General features: G+C 41.2%; 1 protein-coding gene and 1 long non-coding RNA gene across 7 annotated transcripts in view; one reads left to right on the top strand and one right to left on the bottom strand.

Annotated features, from left to right (window-relative positions):
• sona (sol narae metalloprotease) overlaps positions 1 to 21,262 on the top strand; it is a 247,384-nt gene that overhangs the window by 116,124 nt on the left and 109,998 nt on the right. The gene's annotated exons all lie outside the window — the stretch shown is intronic.
• On the bottom strand, positions 6,184 to 19,931 carry LOC147755916 (uncharacterized). 3 transcript variants are annotated; one of them, XR_015326745.1, is made up of 4 exons: positions 16,609 to 19,931; positions 15,606 to 16,391; positions 6,636 to 7,508; positions 6,184 to 6,444 (listed from the first exon to the last, which is right to left on the bottom strand). It is a non-coding gene; the product is annotated as an uncharacterized LOC147755916 (long non-coding RNA). The 3 variants fall into 3 exon arrangements; XR_015326746.1 differs by lacking the exon at positions 15,606 to 16,391 and having other exon boundaries at positions 18,940 to 19,391; XR_015326744.1 differs by having other exon boundaries at positions 15,606 to 19,390.

Below are 21,262 nucleotides of genomic sequence, written 5' to 3'. Positions count from 1 at the left end.
AAGCGGAACGGAGTTGGCATTAAATTGATGGGATTAGAACTAAGCAGTCAGTCGTGGAAGCCGGCTTCTGGCTAGCCATTTTTTTTTGCAAATTGGAACGGGTATTGAAGATCATTTCTTTTTTTATTAATACACAAATGATTCCGTTCAAGGAGTTAGTTGTTTCTAGAGAGTGAGACGCGGGTTGTGTTTCGCTTTGATTTGTCTCCACCCCTTTAAGACTACCCCATAACGGGAACGCGTAACTTTTCAATGCTGAAAAGCGCAAAATAAAATGGCATAAATTATTGCGAAAATTTGCTACATAGAATGGAAAAAAGCCGTTATTAAAATTGCATTTTTATAATTTAACGGAACGTAGCTTATTCACTAACAACATCGGACTCATGATTTTAAAGGTCGACAAGGGCGGCAAAGGACCATGGGAAGTGATTCCCTCCTTGGCACAGCCGATTTTCGTTACGTTCTAATGTGTCGATGTGAACGAAGACATCAATCGTTTTCATGATGCTATCCTTATCTATCTTTCGCGCAGCGTTCTCTATACAAGTTAAATACTTTTCATTAATGAGAATTGACTTCGTGCTAGAGCGTTGCGGCCAGTAAATTCAAATTTCAAACTCAAGTCACTTGAACGGTTTGTAGGCCGAGCAGCAGTGAGAACAAAGAAGAAATATATAGAAACATCAGTAATTAGTAGTATACATTCGATGCAAGTTTTGCTAAATAAAAGCCAGTATAGTAAATCTGTAGGCAATATGGAAAAGTCCAAAAGAACAACTTTTCACTTAGTAGCAAGGACGTACAGTGACAATTCTTATTTATTCTTTGTTAGTTTTAAATGAGATTAATTAACAATTTGCCGATTTGATCTTTATATAAAGATCTGCTGTCTAGCTTAAAACAGCCTCGAAAATCATCGTTTTCAGGTGCTCTCAATCTTCAGTTGATGACCTGAAGCAGGTTGTGACGACAAACTCACATATTTTCAAAAGCCCCATTCCGCCGTTTCTACAGGACTATTCACTCTAAACGAGATACCTATTTCTGCTTGGTGTTCTGTCTCTCATTTTATGCGGGTGCACTAAAAACAACTTAGCTTTTTAAATTTAATTTGATCTTATGATATTTGTCACTTTCTTATTATGAATAGTAGATGACCTGATCTTTTCCTTGTTCCAGTAATCTTTCGTAGCATCACAGTATAACGAGGAAGACTAATTTCCCACTATGTTAACCATTACCGTCAAAAAACTAGCTTGTTTTCTTCTTTAATATTATAGTAAATGAAACAGTTAACCCCACAATCCGCCAATCTTTCGTGAGCCCACGGCCTATGGAAGAAGTCTATGGGAACAGCAGCAAACGTTCTATATTGAATTCAATTTCTCATAGACATGTTGCACTCGATCAAAGAAGAACATGCGATGAACGTGATTTAACTATCTAAGGTCACTTATTTCACCATCTTTTTTTTCTAGCGAGTGAAGCTCAGAGAAGGCCCTTCTTGTCTAATTCGAACCCAACGAATTAACTTTGCAGAAACAACCGCGCCATAGTTGATTTCAGATAACATCGAGTTCTTTCCACCGGTTGTGCCACGTTCCTATTTTGAGTGCTTTCTACTTCCCTATGAAGGCGCTGGGTATACCTGAACACAATAAACTCCTTTTGAAACCAGCTGCTAGATGTCAAGATAGACCAACAGTATTGAAATCATCTTGCATCTAGAGTCTACTGTATAATAAATAAATGTATCAAAATGTTATCTCTACATATTTGTACCACTTAAATGTTGTCACGCGATGGCGGCTACGTTGGGCGGCTACTGATTATCGGCTTCGCTTTACATGAAAGATTTGGAAGAAAGAAAGGCATATTGGTTCTACTTTTTTTTTTTCATTAACAATGGCATGATTGCTATCCCTCCAGGATAATGTAACAGCGCCTTCGCAGAATGCAGGAACTCGCGGGGAGAATGGGGTCATAGGTTCTGAGGATATGGAGGTGTATATATTATCGATGTTTCGTGAACTGCAATGGCTTCGCGCTGAGCGCAGCTGTCTCTGTACGAAAATAGAATTACTATTATTACGTAGAAATAGAATAGTCATAATCTCTTCCTCACTTTCTCGGGTTTTCCTTGCATTTATCTTCGCTGTTTGCTTTTGGTTCCCTTTCCCTGACCCGTCGTGCTTAGCGTCGTAGTTAGGCTTGCGTTGTTACAGTTTTGCAAGTTTGACCTGTCTATCTGTGCGTCTGCCTCTCGATCCGTGTGGGGGTCTTGTAGTTTGTGACTTGTAACTTGTCGTATACAATGGGAAACAGGCTTCACTAGTCTGAAAGGGCCTATGGTGCGCTTAGTGATAGCTGCGTATGCCACTGTTTTTAGCCTAGACGTTCCGCCATGCCCTCACCAAGCGCACCATAATCATTGAGACTTCATTCGGTCGATTGTGATATTTCGACACTTGCTAATTTACTACTGCTGTTAAGCTTCAACGGCTCCTTGCCTTTTGTACACGTGTCATATCTCAATTGTCGTTTGCCGGTTCTTGGTCTAACAATAAATGAATGCTCAGTGGCAGGGCAACGATGAGAGCAGACGTCGAATTTGTTGCTAGCAGTCGCCGTCTAAAGGGGCAGGTTACAAAAATAGCAGCGACAGCAGCGTAGTATAAACCTTTTCGTATACAAATACCCTCTTAGAACAATCCGAAAGTGGGGCAAACCGGAGCAGCTCGCTGTGTTAATGACGCTGAATGGGATGGAAGCTACAGCGGTTTAGCTTGTCCGTGGCCGCCGCCGCCGCCGCCACCGCAGGCGATCCTATTCCTGTTACCTGTGTAGTTCATATTTCCCATCTTAGCAAGCGAAGCTTCTTCACTGCCGCACCTCCATCGTTTGAGCTCGAAAGCTTAGGCCACCTTCCACATTGTAGCACAATCCCGTTTTCATAATCTGATTTTCTCTTCTTTTTTGATATTACAATTGCTATTAAAATCATGTAAGCTTGCGTCCGAAACCATCAGAGTTAAGTGTCACATCGGACGATTGGTGACCAATGCTAATAACAACTCGGTGTCTAGCAACATGTGCCGTTTAGGTTCGTAAGCAGATATGTCACCATGAAACCATCGTTTCCATTGTTGGAATAGCCTCGATGTGACGTTACCTACTCCCTAGGCTCTGTTCAGGGTTATCTGAAAAACACTAGATACCAGCATTGCTACCACTACTACTACTAGCATTAATTAATACTACCAGTACCCAATGGATGGAGTTAAGTCTGTTGATGAAGCTCTTTCCGGGCAGACGTGGGCAGCCATTAAGCATCTCGTTACTGATGGCAAATTTTCATCGAATTTAGCTGTCGCTGTAAGACTGTTAATGGTGATCTGACAAAACAATCGACGGATCTCGATGTCGCGGCAATCTCGAACGCGGTCATAGCATTACGAGCCATAGCTTTCTATAGGTAGATTGAGCTGATGGTAGTCTCAGTTGCTCGTCTTACCTCTAATATTCTTCTTACGTCTTCTACTCGGATCACAACCAATTTAGACGTGGGGTTGACGTTACCCGACGCGCTGCAACGACTCGCGTTGTAGCATAGGTCAAGCCAATGGCAGCAGCGGTGGCGACGACAACAGCTCGCTCCTCTCACCCCGTCTTGCCTTAATGTAACTAGAGGTCTGTTTACGTGTCAGACGTCGGGCGTTCAGACAAGTACCACTAACTAAAGCTGAAAATCATCTACAACAGCTCCAGCTTCCAGCAACAGCATCTAGAGCAGCATCGATGGTAAAATGTTAACTCTGGGTAGAAGCACCCAGACTGCTGGACCTGGCAGGGAACTACACGAGTAGTTGGTTGGTCGGTCGGTCGGTCGGTCAGTTACACGGTGAGAGAAGCTGCCTACAACGACAAGCAATCAAGCATCAAAAAGCCAATGAACTGCATCGACGTTTGTTTATCTTCTCAGCCTCTCTGTCGCATGCTACCTTATCTGGCACTGCTGTCGAAACCTACTATTACTACATGGGACGCCATTTGTGTTACGAGTTCGTGTAGTAGCTGGATATCTTGGTGCAACAGCTTATTCTGCTGTTCGCTTGCGTCGTTTCAAATGTTCGATACAATCATGTACAGATTTTACCGATACCGCGCTGCTGCTGTTGATCTTTTACCGAGTCTTGTCCGCATTTTACCCCTTGTTGTTGCTGGCGCCACCTCCTGACGACTCGAAACTGGCTGACTGTGATTGGCAATTCCTGCTCGTGCTGGGCTATTGCACTTTAAGAAAGGGTTGTGTGTATGGGGGGGATGCCCAGTGAGGGAAGAAAAATAGTTCCAGGGGGATGCTGACTAACAAAATGGCAGCGACATAGAGCGTCACTGGAACCCTAGCGCTCTATGTTACACTATGGTGGCCTGCCAGTACTGTTAGTTTAAAGGCTAACCGAAGCCGAAGCCACCATACAAGAGGGACGATCCAATGCGTGGCGGTGATCTCTGATATCTCTGATACATCGCCGTAAGAGAAAAGAGCAGATGAACGTGAGGAGACATCATTCCAGAGCCCCAATAGCAGACAGTAGTACATACATGTTGTTTTCACGATTCCGTTAGCGGTTGTCATGGTGTGATGATGCTGCTATTGCCGCCACTGTTGTATTGTTCTTTTCTTACAGCTTTCGGTATTTTATTATCTACGTCGTCGTCGATATCTTCGGCGTTTTCATGTCACGCATTTCCTTCCTCGAGTTTTTTTCGGATTTCTAGGTTGTGACGCTCATTCGTTGTGCTACTCATTGCTGTTTTTAGCAGACCCAGATAACATTGAAATGGCGGTGGTGCGACATGGCAGACGGACGACAGGCGTTTGCCATCACAGATAACAGGTGGCCGTTGGCTAGCGGTTACGGAGGAACTAAATAAAGAACCGAACGCAGTAAGCAAGAGAAGTGCGCTAGCTTGTAGCGACAATAACCAGCGATGACTTTCGACGGAACAACAAACAACAGTAGCAACAGATAGTAGCAACAACTGTGATGACGACGGTGGTTGTTACAACTACGGGACATAAACCGAATATATTGGGAAGTGTATAGGTTGGCTGGCTTGTTTGTTTGCAGGGTACTAGCCCACAGTTACACGACGGTGGGTCGGTAAAGGGGAGAATCGGTCGAATATACCAGAGCGAACAACATTGGCAGATAGACAGATGGTAAAAGCTAAAGTTGTATCTTTAAGTCATTCTACATCTAGCCGATTCAGCAAAGAAAAGGCGTCTATACTTCGGTTCGCGATGACGTGTGAAACAAGCATATGATTCGGTGATAGGAAGTTGGTAAAGGTTTAATTAATAGGTGATAGGAATTTATCTAAAAAAATATTTACGCTGTCACACATATCTATCGGAGACATGGATTAGTTGGCTTGAGATAGATTGTAAAAGCTCAAGCTTCTACTAACAGTATCGGGGATTACAAGTGCGCTAAGGCATGGATACATTCGATCATGGGTTGTGATATAACCTTTTTAGAGATACTTTACGGAGCCACAAGGAGGAGCCCTCTGACCCTTTTCTAAATAAAGTTATCTATGTGAAAGGCTAAGTTTATGTATCCCAACGTCAACGTTTTCTACAGCTGATATAGAATGCCATCGCGCCAACTTAGACAAATGTTAGAAATCTAAGATACGCGATAACTATTACCACATCCAATAAACGCTTAAAATATAAGTTGTAGAGGAGAAGTTACAGGAAATTTCGTTTGTCGTCGCCAAACCTGAGCCTAACCATATTCACATAGAAATATCCTAATTTTTAATTATGTCGAATAATGGCTAATAAGCAACAACTTCAGTGCTTATTAATGTTGAGGTGTTCGCTACTTGTCGTTTGTGCCCCTATTTCTCAGCTTAGTTTTGCCAAAGAAGGCTAGCCTTCATTGCACAGAGCTATCACAGGGCCGCGATGGAGTCAGTGGCGAAGTCTGACGATAGTAATTTTTGGTGGCTCTCACAACGTTGAAAGAAAATATGTGGTCAGTCTAACGGTGTCGGAAGCAAAATGACTGATTGCGCAAGATCTTGTATTTACTCCAAAGTTAGTGCCAGTTATTTACTGAAGTTGTAGGGATACTGTTTAGTTATAGAAAAAAAAAATACTGTATATCATATTGTTGGCCATTATATACGACGTTTATTATTATTATTATAACTGTGCCTACCCTTCTTTAAAGCTATACGAAAACTCGCTGCTGTTGCAGCGAGTTTTCGTATAGCTTTTCGCCGTTACCCGTATAGGTACCAAGACGGCACGATATGCTAGTGCGAGGATTGAGGCTGGGGCGGAGTTAGGATGATGGAAGCTCGATTTGTGTCGAAGATTAAACGGAGCAATGAACGGGCAATGAAGCTACAGCATAGATGAACCTGAGGAAATAAACATTTTTTAAGCATTGACTAGCGCATTGTTTGTTCACCCGCCCAACGGTGCGAGCAGATATTGGCACGAAAGATGCAATAAGAAATTCCGCCAAACACTACGTTACGGTCCAATTGTGGAGAAAGCACAAATCGCAATGGGTTCTACTAGTCGATGATAAAGCGGCCTCTTCACTTACGTGTTGCAATAATGAATGAACCCATTTGGCAATTGTCCCGTAAGCTTCACTGTTACCGTTGTCGTTGGTGGTCCTTCTGATCGTTTTTGACTCCATTGATGCTTCGTGGCGCTGTGTGAGCTGTTGGCGACATGACATTACCGCATTGGACAAAGAAGCTGAACATCTTTATTTTCGTCAAGAATATCAGTAGTGAAGTTGTTTTCCAGCTGAGCTGAATCTGTCCATTAAGTTCGCCACAGGGATCTATCTTTTAGTTGAAGGGTCACATAGTTGATTCAGAACACGTGGAAGCGGATATGGAATTCTTCGTTCTGCGTATAGACATGATTTAGGTCCATAAATCAAGCTTCCCCCCGATGTTGTTCTGAGTTCGTATTGTACCGTGTGTACGCCCACACTGCAAAGGTGAACCAAGCAGAGGCCATCTATGACCCTTGGTGACTATGACTGCCTAATTTTTATTCGTAGTTTCTGTATAGATACACCGGACGATTTGCTCGCTTGCTCAGTGAAGAAATTCACAGTCGAAATGCGCTTTTATACCAATTGTATTTTCCTATCCGTTGTACGTTTTCAATATCTAAATGTAACACGATTTTTGTGAAGCGACGCTTCCAACACCCAGTAGCGACCTGCGTCTCTGTGCGTCCTTCTGTCCCAGCAGAAATCATCACAACAGTTCGTACAAAACCTTTTTAAAATAGCAACCGGATCACTTTTTACGAGATTGTCCACCGATTCCTAATACTATAACCCTTAAGTGTACTAGATTACAACATCTCGTACGTATTCACCTGTCCCTTGTGGCTCGACGAGCAACATGACAATGCGACCTCTTGTGTATAGCGACGGCGGTATCTCTGTCGTCCCCTATGATTCCGAAACAAAAAAAAATAAACGATCCATCGGTATCGGCATCATCATATACAGTTGAAAAAAAAAACGGACGCGAATGCATAATTTATTCGTAAATTACCTACGTGCACTTCACACGTAAAGATAGAATTTAGACTATGGACACACACACACAGAGGGCGAGCTGATGATAAAGACGGGCATCTGATTTGCTGCTGAATTTGGTAGCTAACTGAATTCAGTGCTTGTTCTGATGTACGAGACGCGTTCACCGTTGACTCGGTGATGACGGCGGCAATTGTGGTGATGGTGAATGCTTATCTAACACCTCCGTATACACCCCAGCGCTGCCCAGGGTGCTTGCGGAAGCTGTTCTTCACAGCGATGAAAGGCGCTAGCTTCACCGTTATTTCGTGTTGTTCATTCTGTTGTCAACAGATTTCCCCTATAGGAACTGTATTCTTACAGGAACTATGGTACTGTATGGAACGTGTTCATTAATACAGCCTGTGAATTGATGCCCACCGCTTGCATTTAGTGCAATTGCGATACTCAACATGCCTAAAGCGATAAACGATGGGGAAGTCCACTTCTTTATCAGTGTTCAACGTAAACTCTGTAATTCAGAACAAAGAAGCTGGAGGTAAAAGCGTGCATTGTTGGGGCACGTTGCGATAGCGAGTTCTATTGGGCAGTACAAGGCTACAATGCACAATCGATATGATTCTCATATTTAGCGAAGGATACGATATTGCGATATGGTCGTTGGTATTTAAGCGTAGGAATCAACCCTATTCGTTGGGCCTGGCACTATGTTGACGTTTCGGGAAATGTTAAATAGTAATTTTTTACATTAAGAACAGTAATTGCAATAAACAATAAAAAAATAGTAACTTTCGTATACTTATTTACGTAGCAGGTGCTGATAATTATAAGAACAATATGAAGCTTAATAGGGTCCTTGCAAGAAAACAAATGAGGTGTTTGTTCTACAGAACTACGTTAAAGCCATTAACGCATATTATCATGAATAGTTAATTTCTGAAAACTTTCCTCTTAAAAAGTAGGAACAGTTATTTGTCAAAAAGAGCCCCAACCCGTCATTGTCTTCTTCGGCCGAATATTTATTAGACGACCTAGACGAGGATTACGATCTGTTTCTGTAGGCTCCTGCAGGTATCGCGATAATTATCACCCCTAGCAAAATACTGTAGACTCCGTAAGCAATGTGTTGGTTATTCTGCGAGTATCAGTTTGTGAAAGTCCTAAAGCAAAAATTCAAAGGTCATTCTATGAGCGGAATAAACTAATTATGGTGACGCTTCTACATTTGGCCCATATTTTTGTTTCGCTTTATAGAATTCGTCTTTTTTCTTCCTTGTCGTCCTGCGGAAAAGTGTAGCCACATACAGGCATGCTTGTTTCCCTTCAGTTTCCCAGGACGCATTGTTTGCCAAGAGGTTTGTTGATTTTTTTGTTGTTATAGTTGTACCGAAGCGCTTCGAAAAGTATCATAGTTCGGAGCCGCGAGACGGAAAGCTGGGAACGAAAAAGGGTGCATCCGCGCAGAAAGGTATATTTACTTCGATTACTGTGCATATTTCATATCAGTTGAAAAACCAAGCCAATGGCTATGGTAAAGCATAATGATATACCGAAAAATGGAAAAAAGCCCATTACAATTGTCATTACCAATAAAATTCACTCGGATTAAACGGCCGATTGGGCGACTCTCAGTTATCAGCACCAGAAAGAGCTAGCACCAGCGAATAAAGGGCAAAATTATATTAACGCTCCTTTGGATCTCCGTCACGTTGTTTGCCGTGATGGTTATGGGTAATGCAGAATGTTTTTATACTATCACTAATCATTTCAATTAGTGGCAAACACCAACACAGCCGAATAAGTTTGTCTTCACAAGCAAGACCTGCCTACCATCAGTAATAACGACATTTAATGATATATATATATATATATATACATGAATATTACAATCAACTTTCAAGTCATGCTACATCATATGTAAAGAAGCTATACATCATATAAAACTAGAGTCTCCAAAGTAGAGCTCAATATCTACTATAGTAGTAATAGATGTGGACGAAGCGAGATCTAAAGTAACAACTAGTTACCTAAACCAATTAACTATTTGATACTGAGGAACGATCACGGATAGTGCGAAGCCAATACATTAGGATAGGTCATAAAATAACTTTTTATGTTCAACTTTTCTCGAAGTAAAGTCAATTTTTGAGACAAATGACATTTTTTGCCTTGCTGCGTACTGCGGGTCCGGAGGGATTTTGCATAGACGCGTTACGAAACGCGTATTCAATACGTAGTTCTCAGGCTAACGTCCGAGTACGTGGTTAAATATAAATCTTTATTCGATGCGAATAGTATGCACGAAATGAGACCTGATGATAAAAAATACGCCTGACAGCTTGGAACATACACTCAATCACATATTCACGAGCTACGGCTTAGAGACCTGCTGCGTTCATTGTGTTGAAGAATTACCCATTCAATGGCACATCTTTTCCTCTTTACGACGGAATATCTTTCTGTCACTTGTTCTAGAAATCGAGGCTCTTATCGTATCGATTGTAGGTTCCGAACGAACCTATATAGATGATGTGATCGCCACGCAGAAAGAAAATGAAATACTATAGGCGATAAGCTAACGAGTACTTTTGTCTTTTAGTTCACTGTTATTTCATCTGGCTATCCTGTATGATTATTTTCTATTTTTGCGTACGGTTTCTAAATATCAAATTCATGGTAGATGATTCAATGGCGCAGCGGCATGCTAAATGCGTCCGTTGTACATAATAATACTGTGTTTTTACATTTCAAACTGTCCTTCATTGATACTCGTCTTCAGGTAAAAATGTTCCGATCTGGATCTTTTAAGAACCGAAGGAAGAAATGAGACGTTGGAGCTGTTTTTATTAGGGCAGCGCAGATCTGTAATAATAATAATACGTACAGGGCACGGTAATGTCTCTGCGGGCTGGCTACGCTCGTATTTGTAAGTGTGCAAATATATCAACTTCAAATTTTTTTTTGCACCTCCCCCCCCAATCAAATCAGTCTTCAGATCGGCTTCTACTACTCTTAAGCAAACTCGCATCTTTTACTTTGAATCTCACGAAGACTCTTCGTACATATCACGACGATGATAGTAATAATAATAATAGTGATTAATATAGAAATAATATAAGAGGAGTTTCAATAGTCTGACCTACGAAAGATGCCACTGACAATAGCAAATGGATATAATATGCACAAGTGATCCGAACTCGAACATTGTAGGATATTCTTTTTACATAGTTAATGTCTTACTGGTTCCAGCAAAACCAACTAAGTCACCCAACTGAAATAGTTTTCTTCAGAGTATTGGGTTGGAATCCCTGATAAATTCATGTTATATCACAGTCCCCGATATTCTAACACCAGAAATCTTTCAACGATCCAATGGGATCGGCCATCGATAGACAGGATGCCTTTAATATTGTGCCCAAAAGCGCCTTACTCAAACCTAGGTCCAAATATGCATATGCATTTAGCACAAGAGGGATTATATTAGCGGTATAGCATATACATATGTGAAGAAAATCAAACGAAGTCCGACAGACAATCAGACGTACAAGTGCGAAGGCATAGATAACCGATTCAAGGGATGAGGGCATGAAGGCTACGTCTGCCATTGTGATATGATGATTCGTGGATAGAACGGAAACGGGTGGAAGGAACGAGAGTTAGTATGAGGAAGATCTGTAAAAAAAAAAAAAAAAAGAGACGCTTGGCTGTTTTTTCTTTTCGTCATTGCCAGATAAGGTGATGGAGACAAATTACATCGTTATACTGCAACAGAAGCAGTAAAGCAGCGGCTGTCGACGAGACGTCATGGTTGTAATAATAATAATGGCTAGTTACTATTCAACCACATATCTTTAGCTCTGTCCTTTGGCTTTAACGAAAAGAAACAGTGATGAGCGCGGTGAAAGTAACCAGGAACGCATTGTAACACATATATCATTTTCATGTCGTCTCGTACGATAACAGCGTTTTGAAATGTATTTGCGTGCCCATCGGGTAGTAATCGTGATCTTTTATTGCTGCCCTGGTCAGAAGACCATATTTTTTGAAAAACTCGTTTTGTACTTATTTGTATTAAATATGGATCAAACTATGCTCAACGTGTGTTGATGCTTTCAATTTGAATGGTTACTTTGAATTGACACCCATGAGCTTCTTCATTACTTCTTTATAGCCAGGTTTTAAGCTAAGTGATTTGTCAAACAGGAACTACGGATTTTTACAGAAATGCTTAATTAAAATAATGAATTTTCAGTTACAGCAACTAATTAAAGCAATCAGATGAAACTAATAAGAACTTTTCGTAGACACTTGTCGTCACCTCAACTATTCGGAGCATGGATAAAGCACGAGAAGAGACGACTGAAAATTTTCCACTTACAGGGCTAAATTAAGCTGATTGGTTCCAGACATGTTTTGTCTTCCAGCTAAGGACGATTATTCACATAAATTCTAAATACTGCATAACTACATCAACAAGAACAACAACAACAACAGCAGCAGCGACAGTTCGCACTGCGATCAACTTCAAATTTTTCGAAATACGAATGCTAACTTCGAGTGTTCGCTCTTGCTTGAACTGTCCCGAAACACTACTAACGTCCTTAGCATCTTACTTGAATTAATCATTTTCTACGCACTCGTATAGTGGCTTCTGACTTCCCAAGAAAGCTTTGTTTTTGCCGCCTGTTCTGGCCTTCGTCGGAACACACGCGTCACTCCACGGTCCGGCCCACGATTTTAGAAAAGATTTCCGTTTTCTGTTCGAAGTACAGTGTCATCAGTGCGGTGGCCAGTACGCGTTGTTGGATGTGACTAACAGGAACTAGAAATGGTCGTCAATCATCTAATTTCTCTCAGTCTTTATTATGTTTCCACCTACGCCGATATCTTCTACACGCAAATGATAACACTGGCTGGCGCTGCTATTGTTATAGCAGGTGTCTCACGGCATAATCAAATCCATGTACAGCCGGAAACAATGCATTCAGACAAGGCATTTAAAGTCGAACGAAGGGGGCGCGCATGCGCGCGCGCGGGGAGGGAGGGCTATTTTCAATTCAAGCGGTACTCTTTTTTTAGAATAGGTTGGCAAGCACAATCGAATGTTTATGCCAGTTCATCTTCTGTAGTTTGACAGCAGTACGAACCGGTTTATCATTGCTGTTACAGTGCAAATTAGCCTGATAAGTCGTCCCATTGACAACAACAGCGAAACTAGTAAAGGCTGCCGATGTCGCTACTCGACACAATATACACTTGAGAACTGGCGTCAATATGGCTGCTCAAATATCATATTCGACTTTTTCTATTAAATTGTCTATCAGAGCATTATCTATACAGTTTGAAGGTCTAAATTTCCAACTGCGAATACTAGAGAACGATGCTAGTAGATGATATTTGTGAATGTCAAGGCACTACCTTACTACCTGAGCATGTTTTACGCATGATATGATCTCTCATAGCTATGGACTCTGAGGCCACTTTTTAGGTTTAAAAGCCTGAACGAAATAATCGACGAACAAGGTCAGATGCTTGTACCGTTCCTTACGTAGCATTACGTACTCTTAATTTACAACAATAGAAACTCATGGTAAGCTTAGTATATAAATGCGTTATAAACTGTATATTGCCGTAGCACATGCAACAACTCTGGCAGCGCAAAGAAAAGGTTCGATATAGCGTTATACAGATATAGATATACAGTTCTATAACTAGGATCAGTGACGACCTGGCAACTACAATCGGACGTAGAAACACTTTATTTTAATATGTAATACCTAACGTTCGAAACATACTGGTATACCCAAAATCCATAATGGCGTCTTTCGGATAACTTGTTAGGCGGCACAATCAGAATGAGTTACCGTTTCTATGTGTGTTCATTTCTTTCAAATAAGTTTAGTACGGTTTTGATAAACAAGTAGGCGAGCGTTACAAGAAAGTGATCGAGGCTTTTATGGTTTACCAAATAGCCTCAACAGATGACATGCATACGCCAGGACACACGCTGTATCAAGCGAAAACAGACTTACTTATAACAAGTCTGACTATTGATTGTAATCATTTTATTGCGTGTTTAACGTGACCTCTCTAGCGGACGATCAGTCAGATCATAAGTGCGAGCCGAGGACACCCAACTTATTTTTTCTCTAACGACAAACATCATCGGAGTCCTCGAACAGGGTCGCCATGTATGTCAACCTACTTTGACCACTGTCGTTTCCACAGTGAATGTAAACTATGTCCCTCTAAAACAATCGGTCACGCTGCGTCCGTGCAAAATAGTTCTTACGTTCGTAACAATAAGAACGGCCTCACAGACAGATGCAAGGAAGTGGAAATCGAGCTCGCTCATTTACATTAAGCAATCGCCAAAAACGTGGTAACGGCCTGTAGTACAATCTTAGTCATTAGACTCTAACATGGGAGATTGAGGCGGGGTTGACTAAGAATACAACGACGGGATGCGATGTCTGCTGTCGCTGTAAAGAAAATCAACGTCGCTGTAGTCATAGCATCTTGTGGCATGTCACGCTTCTTACATTGGCAACAACACAAAAACTAGACAAAGCCCGCCCGCCGGCCAGCATTTTTTAGACACGTAACATCTATTACTTGGCAATATCGTTTTTAAAGATATCCACAACCGCTTTACATAGTCCGTGGTAACCGTCTGGCAGAACCAAGAACGCCAAGAGGACATCTTGTCCTCGTGGCCTCAGAGCCAAAGCATTGCTCGCTAGAGTCCTGGTTAACTTGCTTGCTAGACGCCGTTTCGCATTTAGTACGAAACACGTGGTCGTCTAGACGGCGTGCTGGCAGGAAATTGCATGACTTTCTTGACATTGGAACCATAAAAAGTCGATTTAAAAAAGGACGATAGCGTGGCAGAGTGGAAAGCTAGACGGATCAATCGCTTACGAAGCGAACCGAAAAATGAGCGGTACTGCTAAAAACGTTGAGAGTAGCATGCGCAGGCGATAAGATGAACAAAGGCCGCACAGGGTTAAAGATTCTTCAAAAAGAGGCATCTCTTACATAGGACCAACACAGTATAGTTTGCAGTGACATGTAAAACTTTACATGTCGGAAATGTCTCTTGTATCTGTTGTGTCAGGTGATTAAAACTGGGCGAGTATAAATTAGGCGCACAACGAATTTTGGCCGAGTCTGTTAACGCAGAAAATCGCTGGACAAATCAAACGGTGCTTATAGCTCAGTCGAAAGGAAAATGGCTTAGTGAAGGTTGTTCGTCTGGGTAAATTAGATAATCCACGTTAGGTCGAGTCCTTTGGTCGATCCGAGCGATCGCTATGAAAGGAGAGTAACCTAAACAAATGTTTCGAGCTTCATACTTGGTGTTGTTTTGGTTAGATTTCAGACACTGGCGCCTTCGAGGATGAAATGGGGCGTCCCTGTGCTAGATCTCAAATCTAGGTCGTCTTACGCATTCGTCTACAGATGATAACCTAGCACCGTTAATCCTTCCTACGTATATCTTCGTGACACTGCTGACACAATGAATTCAATATAATATCAACTCGATTGACTGAAACAACTATTTGTTTCAGCAAGGCACTACCAAGATTGGATAATCTTTTTCATTTGGGTCGCAAATCAAATGCAACCTAGAACGACAACGATCTGTTTAAAAACTTCAGGCGAGCCTCAGATTATAACTTGTAGATTCGAAGGAACGAATACACACATCCATATGTGTAGGACCACTTCTGGTTTGTAAGGCTGCGCGTACAAGCCGCGTCCACTACACAAATAAGATATATAAGAATTAACGATGTCTAGTGGATAACTTGTCGATATGATAGCATAAGTACGCTTAACCGAAAAACCAGTCTTTTTCTAATGAATTTTCTCCCAAATGTCAAATTGAGTGAATCAAACAGCGTTCACGAAACCGATATTTGTCGTAACATTGTGGACTACTCCTTTCCCCTTGAAAGTGACGCGAAACTTACAATTCGGCAAGTAAAACTTACGAATACGTACATGTATGCCGACGTAAAACCGATTGACATGTTGCTAAACTGTCGACGTTTTGATCTGCATGACGGATTGATCATCTGCATAGATTGCACGTGCACATATGTATATAACGTCATGCTTAGTGGATAACGTGGTTGCTTAAGTCATGTAATGGTATTCGGGTACAGACACACTTTATTGCACGTGCTAAGAGCCGGCCGTCTGAAGTAATGCCTAATAATGATGATAGATGTAAAATTCGAAATTAGTATATATATGCAAATCGTATTCTATATCTGTCCCATATCAGATATAATATATATATGACATGGGGGACAGATATAGGATTTTACTAAAGGTTGGATTTTTATAGAACTTGGTGCACAATGTGCACCGGAAAGGATAGGGAATATAGATAGGGATTTAAACGGCCTCAAGAAGAGTCAATATTAAAAAATTGAGATCTATATTCGGATGAATGACGAAATGTTTTGGCAAACAAGCCTCGAAAAAGCAGAAAAATATTGATCAGGCTGGATCAATCCCGAATATGCCTGCTTAACGTGCAACTTCGCCAGAAGCAGGATTAGTCTAGGTGACCGGTCGGCTTGGAGAATTCGTCGAGTTGTTATTCAACTCTTTTCTAAAAGGCATTTTTCTTTTAAATCAAAAACTTACTGTATTCTTTTTTTATTGCCAAAGGAAATCGGGTACAAAATGACAAGTCCAGGCTACCCTGCTGCATCGATGATCTAAAATCAATAGGTAGTATTGGTGGTTTGAGACGCCTATCCCGCAACGAGTCGCTTTCTAAAATTGGGCCAAAAACGCAAAAAAAATGTATGGGCCGATTAATGCGTAAAGCTGACATCTGAGGATAGCGGATCGAGTCAATCGAATCACGCGAAAACTCATATATCTAGTTCTTGAAAGCAGAGTGAAACGTTTAATGAAATCCTTGTAGTACGGTTACGTCCGAGTTGTGTAAACTAACTGTGGAGTTACATTACAGCTTGTCGATCCGAACCTTCAGGTGCACGAAAGCCAACGTATAAGATTGTTGTTATTTTTTTCCGAAGACAAGCCAAAAATCTTCGGGCGTGTGTGTGTGTGCGCAAAGGAGCACAATTTTACATCAACAAAAGGAGACACTGAAAACGAACAGAGAACCTCAGAATGTCAAATGTTTATTGTCAAAGCTGGGCTGAAATTTATTTATTATAGTATGATCTCGATACGGGAGTATCCAGTGAGCTAGGTTTAGATCATCTGTTGATCAATGATTTAATAACCTGGGTACCGTTGTCTATAGTCATGCACTCTATAATTTATAGAGTAGATTTGCTATTGTAGGGTACCCGCATATGCGGCCGAACAGTTGTACGCTCGACGTGCTAAATCTCTTGAAAATCTGATGCGATGGCAGTAACTGGCCGCGTAAACGTCTGCGTTTACTTTAACGAGCTCTTTTCAGTACTATCGCCACTGCTAGTGCTATATAACACGATTTTTATTATAGTTCTTAGTATGATCATTCACAAACAGAGCCATAGGCCCATGTATAGCTTAGTCGAAGACGAATGACACATATATAGGCGTTCTTGGATGCTGCGTGAATAGCAGAGACATATATGCCGCTATGCGTCAAATCGGCGTATGTATTACTACCTGTGTCATATACTCAACAGTGTAACGAAATCATGTTTAGATTTATTAATTTTATTCCAATTAGATAAAAGCGGTTAAAATTAATAAAATCAACTTCGGATAGATTCGACTATTTTGAATAATATGCAAGGCTAAAATGCCTGGATAAATTTATTTATAATTCTATCGCACGAGTAATCGATATTGTAAGAGTACCCTATGCTTAACTACGGACAAGCCTTGCGGAAATCACTTAGAGGCTTATGAATGAATGAATAAGGTGTCGCTTAGAAAAGCATATTGTTTGCGTCATAATGAGGTGGTAACGTGAACTTGAGAATAGGATAGATAAGTTAGATCCATACCCGGCATGGACACGCTGCGTTTTGTGCTGGGAAGAAGCTAAGTACATAAAGTTCGAAATAGCTGCATGTTGTACGTACGTTCAATATCATTATTAAGATGGATTTTCTCAGCATCGAACAAGAATCGCTTGTGTTGAAAATAATCCTCTGTATTTGAGATTGTTGTCATAGAACAATTGATTGAATGGAGTGAGCAAAGCAACAGCGGGCATCGTGACGGCTGATGCGCAAGTCAGTATGGACAAATGATTACAATGTATTGGTCATCATACACACCGGCCACCTAGTTACCGTCATGGGTTTACGGTATAATGACATATTTGCTTCTAATAGTATGATACGCTCATAGAGCAAGTTGTCTAGAAGTCAAATCACCACCTGAGATCCAGTGGACGCTGACTGAAGCAACAATCAAGAATCCGCCATTTTCGATACTGCCTGTATTGATCACGGGTCGTTTTGATGAATTCGCGTGACCGCGTCATTCTACAGCTAACTCCGCCGCCCCTATTAATGGGTTGTATTAAATTTTACCTTCGATCTGCCGAACGTCTGTCAAAGCAAAAATGGTACTTGTCAGCGCGACAGCCAATTGTGTAGAGAATCGCACACGGTTTTGATTGAAGCGACACTTCTACAGGGAAATATACGTATGCAAGCACTGCGTCCCGTTTGCAACAGCAATTTTTTCTAAAGCTGTTTTATGTCATCTTGCGACGCTATTCACTAACGTAACAGCAACGATAACAAAAACAAAAGTAGTGGAAAAAGTTGTCTCCAAGATATGATACACTGCAAAAGGCTGTAGAGCACCTAAACGAATGGGTTTGTATCGGTCGTCTAATGTCTGGCCAGTATTCAGATTTGTACAAAACTGCTGCGGCAAACTGGTAGAAGTGTAAATGGTAAAAGAAATCGGAAAAAAGGACAGACGATGACTTCTACTTTAATGGCCAATCGATATCTGAAATGTCTATTTCAGTGTTCTATTGTACTTAGCCTTATATACCGTTATTATCGTTTATCAGTCTACCCCATATACTCTTCATTGTTTGATACTTGTCCTGATATAGGAGGCCCAGTTAACAAATACCTTTGGAGTGTCAACTAGCGTCGTTAGTATTACAATAAATTAGTGAGCCATATTTATATCCTCGAGCAGTTTGCCGCGTGTCGTTCCGAAAAACGAATTCCAACACGTTACATTTGGCCTTTATCACTTTCGTCCTTATTGTTCAAGCCCTGACAACCTCACCTCCGTAAACGCACACACTCACGCCCAAATACATACGTATATACAGGTATCTAGTCCTGGCCTCCAGCATACACAGAGGTGTTTGTTGTACCGTATACTTTTAGTGGAAGACTGTAGTACTGCGATATCAAGTATCATCTGATGATACTTCTGCCATAGGCGGCTTCGGCTATTTCCAGCGTATTGATCGAAAACTAGGCGCTCATAGTAAACAAGAACAACACTTGGCGGGCGATAACACCACGGTACCTTAGTTGCCACTGTGATGCCCTATAATTCGTCATTAGATAGCTAAGTAACAGCACAAATCCGGAGCAACACTTTCCCGCCTCAAAGGATTGGCATTTTTTACATTACTTTTAGCAGCAATGGCGGCTACAAGAGGCAAAGGTGTCCTGCTACCGAGAAGTTAAACGTCAACTGAGACAGCAGCGTGGTATTAGTTGCATTAAATATTTAATCTAGTCGCGGCATTGGTCGCGTGTGGTGGCAGTGAATTGTCCTCGTTGAAACTTTTGCTAGACGGGCGTCAGGCTGGGTTAATGATCGCTTTGCTGGACGAACCAAACCCATTGTTCGACGCCGGTACTTCTTGCGTGTGGCTGACTACAACGTCTTGCTATGTGTGCATATTGAATGTAAAAAGAAACGCGAAAATGAGAGACGAATGTGTAATCGCTTGGGATATCACCGCGCGGCCACTTTGACAAACGATGGTCATCGTTGCTGTAGATAGGGCTAACAGTGCCAACATCTGACATAAGTCCATTTTCCTTGATGTCGTTGTTGTTCCCACTCGCTTGCCTATGACATAACAACATATCATAGGTAATATTCATCTTCTATGCCGGATATGTAATAGAAGGAACAGATGTAATTGTAGAAATGCTCATCATAGGCAAATGACATTTTAAAGCATTCGTTTACGGTACCATGATGATGCGCGCCTTTTTTCATGCAGGCACTCTCTCTCTGCAGCGGTGTTTCATTATTGCCGTCCACTAAATAATGACCTATAATTGCGTCCAATTAGTACTAAATACGTACGTAGTCAGATCTTTTTCGCTTTAAACAGAACTTTACGTTTGCGTGCTATCACTTAGTTATTGATATCAACCCCTGATAGAACAGCTGGATCTCCGCGACTGTCGATAGGATTATCGAACGCTTTTCCAGATTACAAACTTAACGCTTAAGATCACGCTTGACATGCTAGTAGTATCGTTATGTCTAATCTATGTCGATTACCTTAAACTTACTTATAACGGCCAGAGTCCAAATAATATCTTTCCTCTAAGTTCGCTTTATAAAATCCGGACATTTCTACTGATATGCTGCCTTTATTTTTCTTCCCTCCGCTTTTTTCATGTATTTCTTAATTGCTTAATTCGAAAAGAGCGCATATATTTCAAGTTTTTCCGGCTCTTCATGTCGTTGTTCTTCTTCGATTCAGCTCGTTTTTACTTGCGTATTTTCTCGTGCTGCAGTGGTAACTGCCTGGCAGTCCAGCAGCAGCGCCTATAGTTGTTACTATAACACTAACTCCTTGAGTAGAATAAGCGTGAAGCCGATTTCTTTTTGCGGAAGAAAGTTCGGAAAGAATTTATATATATTAGTTCGAGGAAGAGAACTAGTTGGCTAACGAGACAATCGATCTGACGCCTCTATTCGGTTTGTTGCTGTCGGCGCCACCGGAGCTGCTGTTAACCTTATATGGGTCGCATTAAAACGTAACAAAATCGCAAAGGTCCCGGTATAGCCGTAAAATGCATTAGAGATTTATAGGAATTTACAGAACTGCGAACTCTGAAAAATCGGTGCTAACACTAAAACCAATCCGAGAGACGTTTAGTGGGTCCATGTTTATAAACAATTAGATGACAAATATATATTAATATCTGTCATTGCACTGTATATTTGTAAGTAAAGATCAGCTGTACGTTAAAGGGTGACCGATAACAAAAATCATACGACCGACATTACGAAGACAACCCTACGCTCATACAGACTCGTTATTTAGTAGAAAATAAGAGCGAATCAAGATAAATCTAGAGTCGTAATTTTCTCACCGAGTTATTATAGATCTAGATAAACTCCGTGCGATAACAACGTATGACATAGTCTAACCTTTTAGTCCTATGCATAGAAAATCGCTGCCATTTCTATTATCGTAACCTGGATGAAGTACGTAACCTTAAACGCTATCACCTCAGCTTGGTAGTAAGCCAGTGTTCTCTATTTGTTTAATTTTTCATTATAATATATTCATTGCGCCCTCTCAGCCGCAAATTTTCTCAGCGGGTTCCTTCTACAGCGAGTGCCAAATAACAACAATCGATAATAAAATAGTAGTACCACAAACGAAGATATTACGTTCGTGGTAACGACTGCCATTACAGCATGGCGGTCCTATT

The sequence above is a fragment of the Varroa destructor genome, unplaced genomic scaffold (genome assembly GCF_002443255.2).
Source record: "Varroa destructor unplaced genomic scaffold, Vdes_3.0 BEIS01000004.1, whole genome shotgun sequence".
NCBI classification, from domain to species: Eukaryota; Metazoa; Arthropoda; class Arachnida; order Mesostigmata; family Varroidae; genus Varroa; species Varroa destructor.
Note: the sequence above shows the minus strand (reverse complement) of the source record. Positions and strands in the feature narration are given on the sequence as shown.